We start from the raw sequence: 10,183 nt of genomic DNA, 5'->3' as shown, positions 1-10,183 counted from the left end.
AAATACATTGAAAAGAAACACCTGGTGAAATCTGCTGAAGAACCCAGTGACTGGAAACTGATTATGGTCTAACCACTTCAGTTTATACAGTTTGGTTTTGTTATTAAGTAACCAATCTGAAACCCAGTAAAGTAATAATGGTATTTTCCTTACTTACCCAAAAAGCTTTAGAAGTAAGTTATGTGGAGGGTCAGGGGAAAAAAAAAAAAGGTCTTATTTACAAAAGATAGCAAGATTCAGATAACAGAAATAGATAAAAGTTAGCCCTGAGATCCCATTTTCCTAATCTTGACAAGTTCCTGTGTGCCACAAGTGATAACCCTTAAGAATCAAAGCTCCTACTTGAAGAATAAACCTTTAGAAAGTTCACTGTAGGTTGTTTGTTTTTCAAAACCATACCTCCCTTTGATCTTCTTGATGACTGAAAAATTAAACACTTATGAAATATACCAGAGAGCTGAGTAAAGTAGGTGGATTTGTGTATTTCCCAAAGATTCACTAGTAAATTCATACTGTCCACAGTATGAATTTTGTTGAGCTTCAGTACCTTTGGGAGCTTAAACTTCTTTGTATATAAGTACAGGAAGCATCTGACATTTTAAGATGGGAAAGTGCTTAAAGAAATAAATCATATCCTTACAAAGGAATGTATACATAGCAGGAACTGGGATGTGTATAATACACAGAGATCCACAGGACAATGTATTGGATGCACATCTTTACATGACATACAGACAGGAAGGGAAATGAGTAACATTTTGAATTATGAGTTAGCCAAAGGCCTCTAAAGAAAAGATTACAAGAATTGTATAGCTCTGGAGAATACAGCAGCATTTACTTAATACATCTTCATTCAAAATGGAATTTAATAGGTTCTTTAAATCTTTCTACTACCTTATAAAAGACATCTTATGATATCATACCTTATTGTATCTTTTAATGTCGTTCTTAAAATACTAATCTACTCTGAAAAGTGAGTCTTAAATTATATTTTATTGTGACTAATTCCATTTCAGTTTTGTTTCCTTTTCAAAGATTGTTTTCCCACTTTCCTACACATGCCAATGCTTCAGACTCACCCTGTGTTATGAAACTCAAAGTTCTTCCAGGTTCATGCATCTTCAGTAAAAGAGATTTTACAGCTTCATTAGAGTTAATAATACTGCTGATAATACAAAGGCTAACATAGTGAACTGCTTACTCCCTTACAGCTGTATTGGCTGTGTGTTGTAAAAGAGTAGTAAAGATGTAATTCTTGTCAGAAAATTGACCAGATGTGAGCAGAACAGAGACAGGAAACTGTTCTCTTTCAATGAAAAGCTGTTACTCTATTTTTTTATGTGCTTTCTTTTCTGAATATAACTCTTCTCAAGGCCAGGAAGGCCTTTGAACAGCCCAACAAATATGCTGCTAACCTGGGGACCTTCAGGTCTATGAGGAAACAAGCCAACAAGCTGTGCCTTGTGGTGCCTTGTTATCATCTTATCCAATAGTGCATGTGGCTTCTGGGCTCTGGGAAAGATAGAAGCACAGCCCCAGTGTGAGATCATCTGTCTCGTGATAGAGACATTCTCATTTTGGGCCAGTAAGCCCAAGTGGAGGAAGTGTGGGATGCTGTGGGGCATAGGGGGTGACAAACCCATCAGGCTCTCAGGTCTGCACAGCGCTGCTGCTTTTCCCTGGCTTCAGAGGAGCTGTGAATATGTAGCCCTGTGAATCATGAGAATCTGAGAGGACTGCTTGCATTGAGGCATGTGAGAGGGCAAGGAAAGGAAGGTCTGGAGCCATTTAGATCTCAGCAAATCTGTCTGAATTACAATCCTTTCAAAGGATGCTATCAATTCACAATAATTCTGTGTGAATAAACTGACAACATGTCAAGTTGTTTGGTTTTTTGTTAGGTAAGGTTATGACATCATCAGTGATGTAACACTACAGATAGAATTTGGCTATTGGAAGCATTCTAGGAGTAGATCTTTGGACTCCACATTGTTGTGCTAGCAGGATATAAGAGATGACAGTACATTATTTCATTTTCTAGAGACTCCCTGGTAACATCATCCTGATGCCATCAGAACCTGCAATTAACAACCATAACACACAAGACTCTGCTTCTCCCTCCCTGTGACAAAATCCTTGCTTGTCTGCTTCTGCTGCACACTCTTATTTTGACATAGTCAACCCATCCTCCTAACTTCTAGGTACATTTTCCTTTCCCAAATAAGGTTTCTTTTTTTCTGCATAAGCGAGAGAGAGGTAGGTTTAATTTCCCTGTCTGGGAAGCCAAGATCCTACTTCTGCCTTCAAGTGAAATTGACTAAAAATAGCATTTTGCTAATGTTGCTTCTTATGCTATGTCCAATACTCTACCTATTGAGACAGAGTTCAAGGATATCTAGGTGTCCTACCCCATGGATAGCAATGGCCTAGGAGCAGATCCTGCAGGTATTTAAATACTGGGATATCTGAATATTCCTATGAAAAGTTTCTTTTTGTTTTAAAACCTCCAACTGTACAAAGTTGTATTTGTTAGTGTTCTCATTTAGGTTCTCAGATTATTTATGCACCCAACAACCCATGTGCCACTTGTGGTTATTATGCACATAAACTTGAACTTTGACATTTCATACTGTTGGAGAACATTGGTATGTGCATTCCTTTATCTTCCCACCATTCCTGCAGTTGCTCTTCATTACTGTCAGTGCTAATTAGTTAGAAAACTACATTCCATTTTGTCCGGGCCAATTAACTGGTTGGAGAGAATGGCTTTTCTAGGATTCCTGCTAACTGTGTATCATCAGCCACCATCTACTGAGTCATTAAATGAACCTGAGCTCTGCTGTGCTTTTCAAAGAGAGAAATTCTTGTTTCTCAGTTGACCAACTTGCAAAAGCTCTTCATGGTTTTGGAAATTACACTCTCTTATGACAATTAAAGTGGAAAAGATATAGTGTAGGCAGTTAAATGACAGCTGTTACATGAGTTATTACCATAATTGCTTTATATACATTTCCATGTGTTTAGTATGCCATCTTCCTAAATGCCAGGGAAGAATACCAGCAGAGGAAACAGTCCTTGTGCTGCTTCAATATTGTGACTTGCAGCCTGTCTGAAAGCATAACAAAGGCTTGATTGTGCAAGTGCCCAGCTGATCCAACAAGCAATGAATAAGTGAGCAATGGTCAACAGTGAAGGAGTGGATATCACAGAGGGCAATTCAAAAAGGTTATAGTGCTGTGAAGTGAGGGAGGCATGAAATGAAATAGAACTAGAGACACAAAGATCATCAACCATTTGGGTTAGTTCTACTTTGTTTTCTTGAAATGGTTCACCAATCTTGGATCAAATAGGTCAAACAAACAAACAAACAAAAAAAAAAAGGACTGTAAACTAGTATGAGATAAATCTTCCAGTACAGAAAGATCTAATTTTGTTCTTTCAGTCTAAATGAAAGATAATTTAAAAACAGAATCTGATGTAACTGATAATGAGAAGTCCAGAAATCTGTTTGGAAGACATGTTAGGTAGCATGAGACCCACCACTGTTAGGGGAAGGAAGCACAGACTGTCAGATTTTTGTGTCCAGCATTTGGGTCCACATAAGGCCCAACCCAATAAAGGAATGAGAAAGTTTGATATGTAACAAAAGATGTCCTCCAGTTCTTCATAGGAGCACAAGTATCTAGTGCAATCAACAGCAGGGAGGATTTCCTTTCCTTCAAAGTCTTTTTACCCTTGAATGGATTTGATTGGATTTTCAGCCAGACTCCTGTCTGAGAAAACAGAAGATACACAGACATATATATTACCAAGACAGCAAAGTTCAGATTTGGTACTTAAGTACTGCTTAAAGGACTTCTCCCAACAGCATTAAAAGAGAGTTTGGATGACCACAGCATCTTCTAAAAATATTAAGATTTATTCTGGCTTCACGGTGTTTCCAAGAAAAGATACTTTCTAATTTGCTAGTCATTACTTGTCAGTTTTCATTAAACTTCATGGCTTGTCACTGTCTTTGGACATTTCAAATTAAGCCCTTTTATCCTCAACAAAGCCTGTTACCATACCTTTGAGCTTTCCTGTTGTCTTGTCTTTTCCACCACTCACAATAAATTGGCAGACTGCAATGAATTTGTATCACTTGATTTTCAGAGTTCCTCATCAACTAAATTCAGCATCATAATATTGAGAAATGACTCTCAGAAGGTCTTGCAAGGAACTGGGTGGAGACTTTGACAAAGAACCTAACTTGCTTCCTCAGTCCACTACTTAATCAGTGAAGCATTTCTGTGGTCAGATTTATAGGCACCTAAATGAGAGTGTAATCTGACCTAATAAAGCAGTGATAGCCAAAACATGTTTTGAGCCAAACCCCCCCCCCACCAACAAACAATAAAAACAATGTCCCAGAATCTCTTTCAGCAGATGTACTGTTTGCCATCTGGAAACTTTGCAAAATAGAAAGATTGTCATTTGAGCTTCAGATCTCTTTGGAGGAGATTTCTTACTGCTGAGCTGGGTGGTGCTAACAGGACAGGGGGTTGCAAGGCCCTTTACCCCTCCCTTCAGATACATCTGCCCTGCAAATACTGCCACAAAGCAGCACAAAGGACCCTGCTTTGTGGAGCAGCACAGATCTGATTTCATGATCTGATCCGTTGTTTTTCCTTAAGCAAATATGTAATAATGTCGGAATTTATGGATTAGTTAGACAATCCCTGATCTGCTTTAATCACGACGAGTGCTGTTCCTCCTGGGACGGCGCTGGTGGAGGCACTGTGCAGACTGACTGGGTGTGCACAGAGAGCCCTTTTACTTTGCTCTGTTAATGCTGCAATATTTGGTAAGACATTACTCATTTAGTGAGTGATTGAGTTCAAGAAGAAATGAAAACTCGTGTGCTGTTAATAACAACTGGGCAAACCTCACCGCTTTTCTTCTTGTAAAACTACCATTGATTCAGTGGCGGGAGGAAAGTTTGTCATATGAAAACTACCCCATGGGCCAAATCTGGCTTACAGGAGCTTGTCAGCCTTGCTGTAAAAAAAACCCTCTCATCAGATCTGAGGTTGAACTCAGCTCTGAAAAGACCTGCTGTTGAAAATTAAGTGTGAAATTTGCAAATGATGAAGTTGAATTATTTACCTTGTTAGTTCATCATGTCTGCAAAAAATATTCTCTTCCCTTCTAGTAACCTAGCAACGAATACACAGTGCACAATTATTTTTTTCACAATTTGTAGGAGAGTTGCATTAAAATGCATGTCAGTGTCTTTATTTCATGACAGCCATGTAGCAAACAAGACTGCAAATGTTTGTTTATCCTGGCAAGGGCTGGATTTGTTTAGTGTAACTCGCATTAGTTTTGTCTAAGTTCTGAAGCAGAAAGGAAAATACGTTCTTGTTTTCAGATCAGTGTTACAAATATTCTCTTTAGCCTTGTTTTTGTTATGAAAAGTGACTACTAATGGATTCAGACCTTTGTCCTCTGCTGTCAGATTCTCCCACCACGTACTGGAAAGTTCTGGCTACCTTTGAAGGACTGCTGATTGTACAGGCTGAGTCTACAGGTTGCAGGCTGGAGGAACTGGACAAAATGAAAAATTAAGCCAGCCAAGAGGATACACAACAAGATAAATATCAGCTTCACCATGGCATAAATTACATTTTCTAAAACAGGAAATTAATGTTCATTAGAGGGTAGAAATAAACAATCGGTCCTCTTGAAAAGTCCTCAGATTAAATGCTGGGTTTCTGAGTACTTTTTGGCAGACATTTTAAATACCTAGGTTATTGTGAAATGAAAAGAAAACACTAATTCTTGTGGATGAAATGTGCAGGACTATCCCCAAAACAACAATATGCTGAGGCCTCTTTAGAGGTTTTTGGTTTTGACTTCAGCTTTATCCGGTCTCAGGCATGCAAGCATGAGTTAATGCCTGCAACTCAGAGGAGTCTCTAGGCTTAGGCACTAAATCCTCCGCCTGGATCCCCAGGTCCTGAGACAGCTTTGCTGTGTGGGATGGCAAATGATCTGTGTTTCTTAGCCATCTTTTGTGCTTTGTGTTACCTTTTTGATCCTCTCAATAGGCTGCTTGGGTCCAGACATCATTCCCTTCATTGCTTTTCAGTTTGATGTGCAAAGACTGAAATGCAAATTCTTGTCTGCATGGGCTGGGTTGCTGAACAGTCGAAGGTGTTTTGAGTGGGGGGCAGAAATAGTGAGATAAAGCCCTGGAACTGTTGCCACTGTGATGCTCTGGCCCTTTGCTTAATAAAAACCAAGCTGTCTGGATTGGGAAAAATGGACCTCAGTATCCTAAAGGTATGGGTTTAGCACTATCACAGAGTATAGATTTAATCCTTAGTCCACTTTAAACTCCTTGGCCAAGATCACACATCACTCAGGCTCCCTAATCTGCATGTATTTTAGCTGGCTGAGGTGCTTGAATCAAGAGTAGCATAGCCAGGAGTGTAGTCTCCCTCTGCAGTCAGCATGGAGAGGCAGGTGCTTGCAGAAGGTGATTCAGCTCTCACCTGGCTGAGTCACTTGTTTTGCAGGGGCTTTGCTCCTATTACGTCTGGGGCACCCATGGGAGGGGAGCACACCTGGCTTCCCTGCTTCAACTCCAGGGTCAGTCCCTACTGCATGCCTGTGAGACAGAAATAAAGACCATGAGCAAAAAGGGACATTTATTTGCCGACAACTCTAAGTGTAGCAATTAAAAACCCAAAATATACACATTAGCCAAACTGCCGATTTGCCTTTAATGCCAAAGAATTCATGGCAAACGAAGGTCACTGCTTGCAGAGGTAGCATCCACCCCTGCTTTCACACTGCCTCATGCAACAAGAACTGATAGACGTAACTTCAGGTACACCCACTGGTTTGGCCACATCACAAGTCTGGGCATCTCCACTTTGTTATTTATTTATCATGGAGTTATGTTTTGTAATTAACTTCTTCATATTTTTTTTTTCTTTTTCCCCAGAGTTTTTGTGTTTATCTGACAATTAAGACTGAAAGCCTAAGTCTCACTTTTGTGCCCACAGCGAAGCTCATTATTTGGGTGGGAGCCGGTGGGGATCCCAACGCAAACATCCAGAGGCGGAAGCTGGATTGTGCGTGCAGCAGGAGCTGCCAGTTCAGTGGGTAGCTATTTGTTCCAGGGCTGCCTGTGCATCCAAGGGGAGAGGGGCAGCTTCGCTCCCAGCACTTCCCCGCCCCCTCTTTCAACAATTCTGTCATGCTGGCTCACTCCTTAAAATGCAATCTCTAAACTGACAGAGTTCCATCAGAAATCCTGCTGTCCGCAGACTTGGTTTCGGGCACGCAGTTAACACCAACTTCTTCTGTGAAACACTTCCTTTTTTTTTTTTTCTTTTAATTGTGTGTTGTTTTCTGTTACATTCCAAACACCAAAACTTTTCCATTTAAAAAACAACTAGCAAGCCATGAGTAGCAGCAATTTAGGAGGAACAGGAACTATGCTCAGATAGTAGCACTTACAGAAGTAAGCAGGAATAAGCAAAAGGATGTAGTTACAGATGAGTGTATTTTCATTACTAGTTTTAATTTCATGAAAGCCAGTAACAGAGTCCCCTCTCACTGCACCCAAAGTTTTCCCACTGTCTGTTCAGCTGCCAAACTTCTCCCTGATTATTTGTTCTGTTTTCTCCTGTCTCCCAGATTTACCTTATGAATTCTGTTTCTTTCATATTGATCCTGTATTAATTTTCTATTGTCCTTTTTGTGGCTTGTTTGAATTCTTAGACCCCTCTCTCCTCCCTCCTGCTTTGCCATGCATGCTGTCTAGCTATGGCTATGCCTTTCCAGAAAATACCCTCCTTCTTCTCCTTCCCCCTCCTCCTTTTACAGTTTCAGATTTCCCTTCCTGGCAGCCAGTGAGGGGCTGCACACCATGCACTGGCCATTGGGTCTGCTCTGTAACCACAGGACCTGATTCACCTCCTGCAAGCTGAGTAGCATGAAAATAAATCAGCTGAGAGGGAGCTGGCTGGGAGTTGCAAAACACGGGGATACATGGTGAAACCAACACACGGGCTGGGTTATGACCAGCATGGCTCTCCAGGAGTTTGCAGTTCTCCCGTATATATTCCCTATGGGACAGCAATGCTGAGTGAGACCTTTCATCAGATTAGCTCTGCCACACTGTTTAAACCAGCTTTGCATGTTCAGCTGAGATGTGCTTAACCCAAAACCCTGCCTCTGAATGTGTTGTGCCTTCTGGCTGGGTCCCAGCTTGTCAGGAGAATTTTGTCCCTAATACCTAGGATATAAGAGCAGCCATGCTTTGAAGAAAATATAAGTCCAGATCTAAGCTTGAACCCCTCTCTAATCAGTACTTGATTTTGTTTTCTCCAAATCTGCACATTTGAGTACTGAAGGAAATTAGTCATCCCTCCTTCAACAGGTTCTCCTCCCGCAGCTGCCTGTTCTCCGAGTCTTTCAAAATCACCGCTGTTTGTGCCAGCATTTGTAGCTGCCACAAATACTTAAAGTGAATTTAGAAGCAAGTGTCTGAAGTCACTGTGCAGTTCCTCATCTTTGAGTTGCTTCTTAAGGAAGGCAGTGGATCTTTATTGGTATTGAAGTGTTGGAGTGTATGAAGCTGTTTCCAGAACCTGTATCTCCAGTCCTGCCACGTTAGGCCAGTATAGTAATGCAATGGCTTCTGTTTTCAGAGCAGTGTGAAGCCTTCACTACAGAGGATTTATGTTTCCATTAGACATTATACAATATTTTCCTCACAGATTTCAGTGAAGTTCTGCTCTTTCTGAATCGTAAATGCAAAAAAATTACTGTTCAGAATGTTCTCTCTTGAAAAGATGTTTGCTTTTCACAGCTCAAACAGAAAACAGCTCAGTGCATCCAAAAGCTGCCTCACCCTTTGAGCGTGTTCCCAGATCTCAGCCAAGAGCACTACTATGGAATAGCTGTGAGTAGCCGGAAGAGTATTGTGGGGATTGAGATGCAAATGAGCAAACCAAACAGCCCCAGTCACTGCAGAGGTTCCCTATCTCCTTCTGCCCCTCACTTTTGAACTGGGGAAGGCTTAACCTGGGCATGGTTCTGCAGCCAGGAATGCGGGTCCTGCACCCACAACCCCAGGCTCTGCACCCAGGATCCTTGGCTGGCTGTGCAGCCACGATCCTGGGCTTTGCTCATTTGTAAGACTCATCATCTTAGGGCAGATGGACTGTATCAGCATCATGAAGGCATGGAGGGCAGGAGGGGCTTTCAAACCACCCTTCCCCCCCTTGCTTTTGTTTTTCTATGTCCACAGAACTAAATACCACCACCTTTTCTGAGTTAAAAGGTGACAAATGAAAGCCAGAGGCAGTACCCCCTGGACAAGCTGGTCTCTATCTTAAAAGTTCCCAGTTTTCAGACAGTTTCAAAAGTTTCAAAGTGTAACGTGAGCAGCTGCCTGGGCACTTGTTTGTTTTGTCAAATGCAGAGAGTTAGAATATTGCAAAGGAAATCAGATACAGTAAGTGGGAGGGGGGCGGTGGGGGTGATGGGAGGGAGGGCATGCAGAGGGTCGCATATATAAACATGGCAGGGAATAAAGCAGTGCAACGTTTTCTGTATGCTTTTCTTTGCAGTGTGAGGGAAGGAAGCAAAACACTCTAACAAAACCTTCTTCTAAAGAAATAATCAAGGCACTGAGCTCTAAGGCCTGTGTCACTGCACACGACCAGGAGAATAAAGCATTTTGCATCACTGGGTGTTGCCATCACTTTGTTCAGTGTTGTCCCCACATGCTAATTACATGTTTACATGTGTTTCATCATTTGACATAATTACTGTAATTATGTTAATACTTCATAATCAGCAGAATAGTACCTGTAATTTACCAAACAAAAACGACATGAAAAGCTAATCCTGCAAATGGAAAGGGACACACTGTGAAGGATTTCATCCTAGGTGCAGAAGCAGGCAGGAAGCACTCAGAGCTGGGATATCCTGGTTTAGCCATTGGATCCTCCCAAGTGGCACCAGGACACTTCACAGGGTGGTTTAAAAGGCACCAAGGAGGGTAAGACACCAAACTGAAGAGGGTGTCCATGTTTAATATTCATCCATGAACTCTCACCTAGAAAAATCTGTGCAATACCCTTAACAAAGCTGTGTGACAGACACTTGAGAGAACAAGAGA

Source organism: Melanerpes formicivorus, unplaced genomic scaffold (genome assembly GCF_026170545.1).
Source record: "Melanerpes formicivorus ecotype bairdi unplaced genomic scaffold, bMelFor1.0.p_v2 SCAF_21, whole genome shotgun sequence".
NCBI classification, from domain to species: Eukaryota; Metazoa; Chordata; class Aves; order Piciformes; family Picidae; genus Melanerpes; species Melanerpes formicivorus.
This window is presented reverse-complemented; position numbering follows the sequence as displayed.